At 50.0% G+C, this 11,953-nt stretch overlaps 1 protein-coding gene across 2 annotated transcripts in view; it reads left to right on the top strand.

Moving 5' to 3' along the window:
• The first annotated feature begins 2,289 nt into the window (after nt 1-2,289).
• The window catches only part of FAM135B (family with sequence similarity 135 member B), a 228,955-nt gene continuing 219,291 nt past the window's right edge, over nt 2,290-11,953 (top strand). Inside the window, exon 1 of one of the 2 annotated variants that reach the window (XM_072949761.1) lies at nt 2,290-2,371. The gene's annotated coding sequence lies outside the window, so the exon portion shown is untranslated. Of the gene's footprint in view, nt 2,372-3,271; nt 3,389-11,953 lie in introns of those variants that run through there. The other variant, XM_006211158.4, reaches the window with a different exon arrangement.

Raw genomic sequence — 11,953 nt, 5'->3', positions numbered from 1 at the left:
TACAAAATAGATAAACAGCTCATACAATGTAATATTAAAAAAAAGAAGAAACTGGATTAAAATGAGCAGAAGACATGAATAGACATTTCTCCAAGGAAGACATACAGACGGGTAACTGGCATAAGAAAAGACAGTTGCTGCTTCTTACCACAGGATGTCACCATCGAAAACCTGCCGTCTGCAACAAAGTGATAAAAATGCTGGTCCACTTGGCTGTGATTCTTCACTCATTTTGAAGGGGCTTGAGCCTCTGTGGTCCTGTGAGAGAGGGTGACCTCACCCTCCCAGGCCCAAACTCAGCCAGGAGCACCCCACGCGTAGCTGTATCTCTCAGCGCTCAGCTCTACCATGTGAGGTGTCACCTTCCAACTGCATTAGAGCCCTGGGGCTGGATGGGGCTCTGCAGCTCTCCCAGAACCAAGGTCCTCCTGTCCTATCTGCAGCTGCTCACCTCAAAACATAAAGCGAAGATGACACCCATTTCTCTAGACACCATCACTCACAGCCTCCTGATGAAGGACTTTACAAAAATATCTCCCATGGGGCCCCTGCTATTGACAACCTTGAGAGCTGTTTACCTGGTGACATTGGCCAAAGCTTGTATTTAGTGAATGTGTGGGCGATGAGGGGGACACTGAGGAGGCGGAGAGGCCAGAAGCTTTGGATGATGTTGGGTTTCTGGCTGGTGTGATATGATGGATGGCGGGTCATTCCCTGGGAGGGAGGGTAACAGTGGAGGGTGGAGGGTCATCTGTGCTTTTCGGTTGGTCCCACTGGGCGGTGGCAAGGGCTTTCTGCAGCCCCCTGGCTGTTTAGAGCCTTACCCTGTCGGGCTGAGAATGCACCAGTTTGGTGCAGGGCTCCCAGTGCCTGTCCACAGGAGGGCACTGGGTGAGGGAACTTCCGGGCCCAGAGGATATCACTCCAGCTGCATGATTTTTGGGTGTCATGTTGGCCACTGCGGACCAGGGGCTGTTGTCCGGGGAAGGAGCCCTGGGTCCTGACGCATGACCACGTGTACACAGCTCTGCTGGCGCTGGTGCTCCTGGCGGGGCCTCAGTTCCTGTCTCCCTCCTCTCTCCTCACCTCTAGCTCACGAGCAGAGCAGGGACTGAAGATGAAGGCTTCACAGAAACGTCGTAATCCTCTTCTGCCACATAAGGAATTGGGGATGGGTGCGAAGAGTAGGTCTTGGAACACATTCATGTGGGACAAGCTGCATCTTACATTAAAGGTTATCTCAAGATTCATTAAGAATCTAGTCATGGATGTTAAACATGATATGGGTAAAGTGCATATATTTTATATACGTATATATGTCACACACACACACACAGGTGTGTGCGATTTATTTTGACTCAATACTCACAAAGTTTTATAAACGTGTGTTGAAAATCTCGTTCCTACTCAGATTTTATCCCCCCAGTTCTCCACCCAACTCCACCCCCATAGCGAATGTCCACTTCTACCAAGCTCCTTACACAGCCTTCCCGTATATTTTATGCCAAAATAATCAAATACAAATATACACTGGTGTCTCCCCCCCTCTTTTTTCCACAAGAGTTACATTGAACTCTATTCTGCGCTTTGCTCTTTCACTTCACAATAGATTCTGGGGCTCTTTTATCCCAGCAATGGAAACCCATCCCAGTACGAGCGAACCCTGTGCTCTGGGCACATTTGCACTGCTGAGGACTCAGAGGAAATGGTGGGGACTTGCATTGCTTTTCACAAACAAGTTTGCAGAAAAATGGAGTGTTAATAGCAAACGAGCTGGTCATGTGATTTTGACCACATTGTAAGAAACAAAATTGTGAAAGAAAGGCACACCATTTCTCTGTGGAGAAATAACTATCGATTTATTTGCCATTCACCAGACATTGACAGAGAACATGCACCGTCCAAGGCTTGGCTGGGTGCGGCGGGGCGGGCAAGCAAGGTGGAAGGACCTGGCCTTCCTCTGCCCTGGCCAGGCTGCAGCAACACCCTCCTCCTGATCCTCCTGGCAGCCTTAACGCCCTCTTTACCCATGAGACAGCCTGAGACCTGGGACCAGGACCCTTTGCTGCAGTGCCTGCACCTGGACAAACAGCATCCCATCAATAGATACAAAGAAACTATAAGAGACTAAAAATAACTGCATACATGCGCAGTGGGAGCAAATTATGTACAGTAAGATACAAAAAGAACAAAACCCCAATTGCCACGTCTGAAATGCTCCCTGCATACAACAGGGTGGGCCGACCTGCCTAAGCCGCCCATCTGGCCCCACCCCTGGACCTGACCCCACTCTCACCCCATTTAAGAGACCAGCTTACACATCTCTGAACCCTCAATGTCCAGCATGAAGTAGGGGACCAGCAAATGACGAGTGAGTTGGTTGGTTGACAGCTACTGCTGTTTAGAAGGTAGCGAATGCTCAGGGCTTTAACCTTTTCTCAGGCATCTAATGGGTTGCCCCGGGGCCCCTCTTCAAAGTCCACCACTATTCCCTCCCCTCCCGGGCCCCAGGCACCCATCCCCCTTCCCTGGGGGTCTGGAGAGAACCTTTTTTATTTCCCCTGCGTCCCAGTCTTCCAATTCGGGAGGGCATCTCCCGACGTGGAGACTGAGCATGCTCGCGGCCAGGCCGGGCTGGCGAGGGCGGGTGGGCGTCGGGTCCGGCTGCTTGCGCCCCCCACCGGCCGGGCGGGCGAGCGGGCGGAGTTTGGCTCCCGGGCGGCGGGCCCGGCCCCCAGGCTCCGAGCGCCGACTCGCCGCGGAGAGGGCCGAGGCTGGGGGAGCGGGCGCCGCGCCGCCCCGCCGGACGCGCAGCCTCTGGGCGGCGCGCAGGGCTGCGGGGAGCCGGGCCAGCCGGCGGCGGCAGGGCGGGCTCTCCGGGCCGCGAGGGCGCGCTGCGCGCGGCGCCGGGCTCTGGCCGCGTCCCGGCGAGCGAAGGAGAGGAGCAAGGGCGCGGAGGTGAGCGGAGCCCGGCGGGCGCGAGCCGAGGGGCGCGAGCGCAGGCACCCGCTCCTTTCTCTTCTGCCTCGGCGGCGGCGAGTCCTTTCACCGTGTTTGCAACCTTGCCTCCCGCCCGGTTCACTGGGGCTGCCCGGAGGCCGCGGCCGGGCAGCTGTTGCGCCGAGAGGGGGCAGCTGCGGAGTTCTATAACCATAGCAACCGCATCAGCACCACGGCAGCGGCGGCGGCGAGGGCAGCATCCTCTCGCTCCTCCTCCAGGCAGCCTTGCTGCGGGGACCCGAGACCCAGCTCGCAGGTGCTCGGACTCGGCGGGCCGCTTACTGCCGCCGCAAGTGTTGGCGGCCGGAGAACGCGAAAACTGCAGAGCGAGAGCCCCAGGAGCGGTGACCCAGGAGGCGAGAGAGGGGAGCCCTGCAGTGGGAGACAGGTAGGTGAGAGCTCTCCAGGGTCGGCAGCTGCAAAACTCTCCTCTGTGGCAGTGACGTTTCTGGAAGCGTGGTTGCTAGTTGGATGGCTTTCTATTACTTAACAGGGATTCCGCCGCGATTCCGCCGTGAAATGTAGTTTATCTCTTTCTGTCTCCCCCAGTCCCTTGTCCTCTAGTCTCAAGACACATCTGGGCACGTCTTGAGAGGGCAAGAGGGGAAATCTGATGTGATTGGTGGGGAGGTGCTGGGTTAATGATAACGAGGTGGTCCCTGCAGAAGTCCCAAATGGAGGCTGAGGGGGCACATCCAGACCCTTGCCGAGCAAGTCCTCTGAGCCCGTGAACCCCAGGCAGGTTGGGGAAAAGACCAGGTTGGGGTGAAAGGAGCAGTGGTGGCGAATCTCTGTGATCCAGGCTGACCCAAGGATCTGTTCTCTCTGTGGCTTGGCTGGGGACAGGGTTGGGGGGCACTGCAGCTCAAGTGTGACGTGGAAAGGGACCAGAGCACACCAGGTCTTGCTTTTGTAAGGTCAGCTTCAAACCCAGCAACTGGAGGGGAAATTTAGACGAAGGGAGTAGAAACTATTACCATTTTGGGATGCAGAGGTATCCCTGGAGTTTATCCTGTTGATTGCCTTTGGCTGAAAGGGGTGGAGTGAGGGTAGATATGGAATTATAAACCAACAGTTAGAAAATCTCCCCTCTTTTTACCTTCTCACTTCAGGCCAGTCCCCCCCAACTATTGCTAGCAAAACAAGACTTCCATGAAGTATAAAACAGCCTTTGTCCCCTTGGCCGAAGGGGACGCTAGCCATTGAAAAACTACCCCACTTCGAAAGAGCTAGAGGATTCTGCTTCCATTCTCTGTTTGAACCAAGGAGGCATTGTTTTCCATCAGGTTCCTGATTATAAGCGATGTGTCAGAGCTGAGAGGCACCGGCGCTATTCCCACAGAGTGATGGGCCGTTAACCTCATCTGCAGGCCAGAGAGAGGGGCAGAGGTTTGGGCATGACTTCAAACCCAGCTCTGCAAGGGCCAGGGCCCCTGAAGACCATAGAGGAGGGAGATAAAGTTAGGTGAACAATTTGGGTCTAAAGGCTCTTGCCTATGGGTATGTGGGTCTGGGTAATTTTCAAGATGGGCCATTGACTTTGATAGGCTTTTGCTTTATACCCTGGCCTCGGGGGACAGAGATAAGTCCCAGTTACAAGGCCATGTTCTTTAATTGGGCTTTTAATTTATGCTGTAGTTATGTTGCCCAAGGGGATGTGATTTGACCAGCATTTCATTTGGGATTTGGGTCATAATGAGGATGATATTACTGTATTCTGGGCAGATAGTAAGGTGTAGAGAAAAGAGGACACAGTTTGAGAGTCAGGAAACATGGATGTGAACTCTGACTTCATCATTCACTTGCTGTGTGACCTTGAGCTCCTGCACCTCTCTGAGACTCCTTTCTCCCGTCTGTAGAATGGGGATGCTAACGATTCTTGCAGCTTGACAGCCTCTTGTGACAATTGAGTAGCATGTTGGAGAGGATGGATGGCAAAGGACTTCTCCAAACCTAATGTCTTGGGCAAATAAAAGGAATTATCATTGTTTTATAGAGAAACTCTCTTCCTCCGGTCAGCAAAGCATTAAACAGACATCAGCTATGAGAAGGGAGTAGAAATATTGGTCAATGACTCACAGCTTAAGCACTGTAGTCTGGTCCAAGATACACTCAAGCAAATATGAAGGGGGCTTTGTCGGGGAAAGCACAGCATGTCACCCTTATTTACAAATGTTGAAGGTCAAGGGCTTTGGCATCAAATGCAGTGCTTATCTAGTTTGGGAACACTGAGGTCTGCTCGTGCAGAGTTGGACTAAGCGTTTAGTTTACAGTGTAAACAGGGATTTGCACACAGTGGGGACTCATTTAAATGTTGGTTAGATGGAGACGTTAGATACATTGTGAGCTCCTTTGGGCAAAATTCACCTTTATCCAGCTGTGCTCTGTAATGCCGAGTGTTTACCAAATGTTTGTCCAATTTTGACTAAATGCTTACAGCTTGATGGAATGGCTGGGCTGTCTTATACTAATCCCTCCTCTTTTCTACCCCTGTTTTTGCTCATATTCTCTCTGCCTGGAGTGAGCATTGCTCACTTCCTTTTCCCCTTCATGACCCAATTCAAATGCCCCTTCCTCCAGGAAGCCTTCCTGGGCTCTCCCCTGTGCTCTGGCAGTACTTTGAACCTGCTCTGGGACAGCCTGTGCTGTGTCATGTTGTTCTTGCTTGCACCCATGCCTGCTTTCTCTCTAGATGTCATGCTTCCTGAAGGCAGGAGCCTGGCCCTTCCTCCCACAAGTGAGGCTCTGCTTGTAGCTTAGCCACGATGGGTGATTATTGATCACGTGCATGAGCTGTACCTGTGACATGACCACCTGCACAGGAAGAGGCTGACACGAAGGCTGGCCTCACTGCCTTCCCCGTCTCAGAATGTGCAGGAAGCCTGAAGGATGCTTGCTGGGTTGTTGTGCATTATTTAGGGTCAACCCACTGAAGCAGAGTGAAGGAGAACAGAAACACATACTTTGCCTTAAAAATGCTCATTTTTTTTCAAGTGGGTACTTTAGAATAACTGTAATCTAGTGTTGAATGGCCTTCAATAGCATTGGCTGGCAACAGCTGAAGGAGAATTTTAACCTGAAAGTGTATTTCTCTCCCTTCAATTTCTTTCCTTGATTTCAGCTCCAGTGTAATGGAAAAGCCCATAGATCGGATCAAGAAAGCTTAGATTTGAATCCTGGTTCTAGGTGGACCAGGAGCTAGGATGCTTGGTCTCCTTGTGCCTCAGTTTTCTCATCTGTAAAATGTGGACGGTAACACCTGTCTCACAGAGATGCCAAGTACCTGGAGTGCGTGAAAAGCTATGCAGTAAAAGCAATTCCTAAATATAAAATAACTTACCCCATCAATGATTTCTTTCAGTTTTTTTTTTTGTCCTAGAAAATGAGCAAAACCTCTATGTCTGATTACACAGCATCAGAGGACGTGCTGGAAATCCTGGCTCGTTACCCTCTTACGAGCTTGGTGTGACCTTCAGTAAATCATTTTGCCCCCCTGCCCCCAGCCATTTGCCTTATCTGCATTCCATTATAATGACAGCTACTTTTCAAGATGGGCTGGGAAGGCATACATTAAGATAAGTGTCGTTCTGGCACATAATATGTGATATCTGTAATTTCCAAATGACAGATATAATTGCCAAAAATAGAAGGTTCTAACTTTTTTTTTGGAAATGTCCCAAAATGCATTGTTTCTGTCTATCCCCCCGTTTCACTTACCTTTTAGAGGGGGTCGGGGTGGAGAGAGAGTGAGGGAGGAACTACTAAGAAGAAGATAGTGGGACTATGAAAATGAACGTGTGTATGTGTACGTGTGACTGGGGCCTTGGGCTGCACACCAGAAATTGACACTGTAACTGATTGTACTTCAATTAAAAAAAAAGAAGTTAGTGGTAGTTTACAGAACCCTCTTTTCATGTGAGATACCATGAAAAAGTAGAATAAGCTAAAGGTTCAGACTGAGTCCTCTAGCTCCGAACCCAGCTGGCCACAGGACTGTAGACCTGACCTCCTCCCCTTTCTGGGCCTCTATTTCTTAATCTGAAAATAGCCTGGGTGATTTCAATGGCCCCATCTTTCTCTGTTTTCAGTGCTTCTGTCCACTAATTAATGCTTCTCCTCACCAAGGTTACCTCTGTGGACCTCAGGATGTCCTTTTGGTCAAAACTCACCACTTGTCCAAACCTTAGATTTTAACGCCCCTCCCCCATCCTCACCACCATGTTTCTCCTCTTTTAGAATGTCCCCAGTTTACAAGGTTAGAGTCCCTAATATAATCCTGGGACGTAGGGAGGTGTTGAATACACCATGCCTCCTCTCCTTGTTCCCACTTCATTTCTTATCTGACCTCAGGCAAGGCTTGGTCCATCCTGGAAGATCTCCATTCAAAATACGAGAAACTGTATGAAGTCCTGTCTTACCTGCTAGAGCTGGAGGGGATTCATGGTCATCTCTAATAATCTTCCCAGACCCTGGGCGCTCAGCAACGTCCAGTGTTTCTGTTCAAACATGAATCATTTCTAGATGGCTGCACACTGATCGCAGGAGCAATTCCTGGGGGAGGGTTTAGCATCGCTGGAAACTGGCTCTGTGAACCAGGGCTCTTTCCTGCGGCCCTCCACCTGTGATGTAAATGGAGAGGCCCTGTGTGTGCCCAGTATAGGAATTCTGAATCAGTAGCCTGTCGTGGGTCACTCATCACGCCAGATCCTGGGGGTCAACAAGCAAGGAGCCTGCCCTGTATAACTGGGGGCTCAGACTTGCAGACAGAAGAATGAACCAGGTAATCAATGCAGGGTTCCAGAGAGCAAAGAGAAGGGGCATTTGACACATTTCCTAGGAGGGTCTGTCCAGGAAGGCTTCACAGAAGAGAGTGAGCCTGAAGGAAATCTGCAGGCGTTTCTGTGTGGCCAAGGGGCGCTCAGCAGCAGGAAGTAACATGAAAGCCTGGAGGCAGGAGGTAGCAAAGGAGTGTGGTCCAAGGCTGGACCACGAGGGGTGAAGTGGGGTCTGTGGAGGCTGAGAAGGTAAATAGGGGCCACATCTTTGGGAGTCTTCTGAGCCAGACTAAGGAGCATGCCTTCTCACCTGAAGATCTTGGGAACCATGGAAAAGTTCAGAGTCGGGCAGACCACTTGACCCAGCTTCAGAGGAGATGCTGGATTTGAAAAGAAGGATCAAGTAAGAAATACGATGGCCTCCTAGGAGACTTTGCAGATAAGAGCCTTGAATTCAGGAATGAGAGTTGGGATGTAGAGAAGTGATGGGCAGGAAGCAGTAAGAGAAGGAATACTAAGGAGGGAGAATGGAGGAGGGTCAGATGAGTGAACAGACTATCATTTCCCAGAAAAATATCAGTGGAACACTCTAGGGATTTTGACCATGAAGGTAGGTCAGGAGGAGGGAAGGGATGCGGGTGACACCCAGGGGTTTCTTTCCATCTTTCCCACGATCACTCTGGTTTAAGCACCTTCACCCCTCACCTGGATGAATGTGCTAGGCTCTTAATGGACATCCCTGCCTCTGTCTCTGCTCCCCCAGTATCCTCTACACAAGGAAGCTAGAGTGATCTTTGTAAAACTGAAGCCGGGTGTGATGAGATCACTTAGGATCTACTCTCTTAGCAAATTGGAGTATATAATACAATTGTTACCTGCAGTCACCAGTGCGTGCATTAGGTCTCCAGAATGTGTTCATCTTGCGTAGCTGAAACTTTGTACCCTTGACTAGCATGTTTCCATTTGCCCGTCCCCCAGCCTCTGGCAATCACCATGCTGCTCCCTGCTTCTCTGAGTTGGACTCTCTTACACTCCACATTTGAGTGGGATCATACAGTGTTTGAGTTGCTGTGTCTGGCTTCTGTTACCTAGCATTCCAGCCTCCAGGTCCGTTTGTATCGTCAAAGGTGACAGGATATCCTAATTTTTTTTTAAAAGACCGAGTAGCAGTCCATTCTATGACTGCACCGCATTGCCTTATTCACTCATCCGCAGACGGGCACTCGGGTTGTTGCTGTACCGTGGCTACCGTGAATATGCGGCCGTGAACATGGCCTTGCAGGTATCTCTTTGAGAGCCTGATTTCACTTCTTTTGGACGCACACCCAGAGACGGGATTGCTGAGTCATATGGTAGTTCTATTTAAAATTTTTTTAGAAGCCTTCATGCTGTTTTCCATAATGGCTGTACTGATTTCCCTTCCCACCAACAGTGTGCCTCGTTCCCTTTCCTCCACATCTTCACCAACACTTTTTCTTTTTTTTTTATTGCTGTTGAGTTGTATGAGTTCTTTACATATTTTGGGTATTAACTCCTTATCAGGCAGATGGTTTCCAAATATTTTCTCCTTTTGTGTGGGTTGCTTTTTCACTCGGGGTGGTTTCCTGTGCTATGCAGAGCCTTCTAGTTTGACGTAGACCCACTTGTTTATTTTCACTTTTGTTGCCTGTGCTTTTGGTGTCATATCCAAAAAGTCACTGCCAAGGCTGATGTCAAAGAGCTTTTTCCCTGTGTATCCTTCCAGGAGGTTTTTGGTTTCAGATATTAAGTCCTTCCTTTTCCATTTTGAGTTGATTTTTGTGTGGGGGTGAGAGAAGAGCTCCGTTTTACACATTTGTATTCAGATACTCAGTTTTGCCAACACCATTTACTGAAGAGACTATCCTTTCCTCATTGTGTGTTCTTGACACCCTTGTCAAAGATGAGTTGACTGTACATGAGTGAGTTTATTTCTGTCCCATCGGTCTGTGCATGTGTTTTTATCCCAGTACCATACCGTTTTAATGACTGTAGGTTGGTCATAGAATTTGAAATCAGAAAATGTGTTGCCTCCAGCTTTGCTCAGCAGTGGGAGGACTTTGAAGTGGGAAGGACAGACACACATACACGTTTTGGATTCTGGCTGCAGTGGAGAGGATGCAATAGGAGAAGCATAAAATCTTGATGGGAAGCTATTGCAGGAAACCCAGGGTATGTGGAGGCAGTGGTGGGCCCAGCCAAGGTTAAGGTAATAGGGATGAAGAAAGGAGGAGAAACTTGAGAATGATCAAGGCAGTTGAATGTTGGGAAGTGGGGGTGACTCAACAGACAGTATCTAGAAGTGGAGGCATATCAAGGATGCCCCAGCTTCACACATTGGCCTGATGGCTTGGTGTCGCTGCTGTTCACTGGCCAGGGGACACAGATTTTGAGGGGGGGAACACTGACTTCTCTTTTGGGTAAGTAGATTTTTTTAGGTCTCTGGGGAAATCCATGTACATCTTAGGCAATATGAGATCTCAGTCAAGCTCAGAAAGGTGTTTTTGGCTGAATATGAAGACAGAGAATCCTCAGCGCATAGGTGCCCACTGGGAGCACGGAGGTAGCGGTGACCACTCAAGGGAAGCATCTAGAATGAAGACATAAAAATGTTCTTTTAGACTCACAAGGTCAATAGCACTGCCCATTCAACCCATTCAAAAAATAAAACAGAATAGACAAAGCACACGCTCTATAGCATCCTCTTTCTTTAAGGGCTTTTTACTTTGTTTCCAGTGCTGGCTAGGAAAGTCACCCCCTGATGTTTCCGTGACTTCCCCCCTCCATCCAAGTCTTCTCTTTACGGAGGTCTCCCTGGACCACCCATCAAACAGCCCCTTCTGGTCTCCAGCCTCGGAGCTTGCTTTATTTTTCTCCATAGCATTCATCACTATCTATCTGAATATGATTACAGATCTATTTGTTTACTTAAAAAATGATTTCTCTCCTTTGCAAGATGATAAGCTCCATGGGGCAGGGGCTTGGTCACGTTTACAGCTGCACCAAATACTTACAGAATCCCCTGACGCTCTGGGAGCCCTCAGCCAGTATTTATCAAAGCACATGGAGAAGAATTCGTACCAGGAATCCTCAGTAACGGAGCAACGCTTTTCCCACTGAAGAACCGATAGCCACAGCCCTGTGTAGGCACCACTTAGAGCTCCAGGCCAGCGGGTGGGCGTCCTGTTCAGGGACACCCTGAGCCATGCACCTGCCCCCGGAGCGGCCTGCCCTTCCTGTCTCCTCAGCCAGCCCGGACGCGTATCTTTCAAGTTTCAGTTGAAATTTGAAAAAAAAAAAAAGAAAAGAAAATTTCCTCCCAGGACTAGGGGCTGAGGTGGACGCCTTCCGCCGCCGTGCTCTGGTGAATGCAGAGCTGGGTGTTTGGCCCCTTAACTGGGAAACAGCTCTGCTTGAGACCAGTAAGTATGAGACGTAAGTGCAGCTCCCCCACTGCTCTGCTTAATCCAGAAAGAAAAGCAGCGTGTTCTTGGACAATTGTTCTTAACCTTAATTATGTCAAGGATCACTTTGAGCAGCTGATGGAATCTACAGTCATGTTCTCAGAAAAAAAGAAGTTAATAACTGTAACTGACGGGTTCTGTGTCCCGTGAAGTGCGCCCCTGGACCCCCGCTCAGGATGCGTGTCCTTGGAGAGGGATGGGCTGCCCTGAGCCTGCGACCATCCCTGCATCAGCGTCACACGGTCATGTATTCTCTGGTGGAAGCTGAGATGGCAGGTGCCCAGGTTATCCACGAGGCCACTCTCACGTAAATGCAGGAGCACCGTCTAGGGTGAGACACCATTTAGATGAGGCAGACCTGGGTTTGAATCCCGGTTCTGCCTAGACTGACCAGCTTGTCTCTCTTTTCCCCCTGCGACGGTTCCGGTTTGAGAAGGAAGTCTTGCAGCCAGGACCCCCCTCAGTCCCAGGCAGACCAGGCTAGTCCGTTCCCTTCATCCTGACGCTTACTAGCCAAGTGACCCCGGACAGCTGCTTGGCCTCGGTGGAGTGGTCCTACCTGTTTCCTGTCTCAGGTCCTGAGATGTGGACCTACATCTTCCATCCTGAGAGGCAGAACCTGAAAATGCTCTGGTCCAGGCGATTGATTGATGGGGTGCTCTTGGTGGAAACCTCAGAGGGAGCGAGGAAAGCAGA

The sequence above is a fragment of the Vicugna pacos genome, chromosome 25 (genome assembly GCF_048564905.1).
Source record: "Vicugna pacos chromosome 25, VicPac4, whole genome shotgun sequence".
Taxonomy (NCBI): Eukaryota; Metazoa; Chordata; class Mammalia; order Artiodactyla; family Camelidae; genus Vicugna; species Vicugna pacos.
Note: the sequence above shows the minus strand (reverse complement) of the source record. Positions and strands in the feature narration are given on the sequence as shown.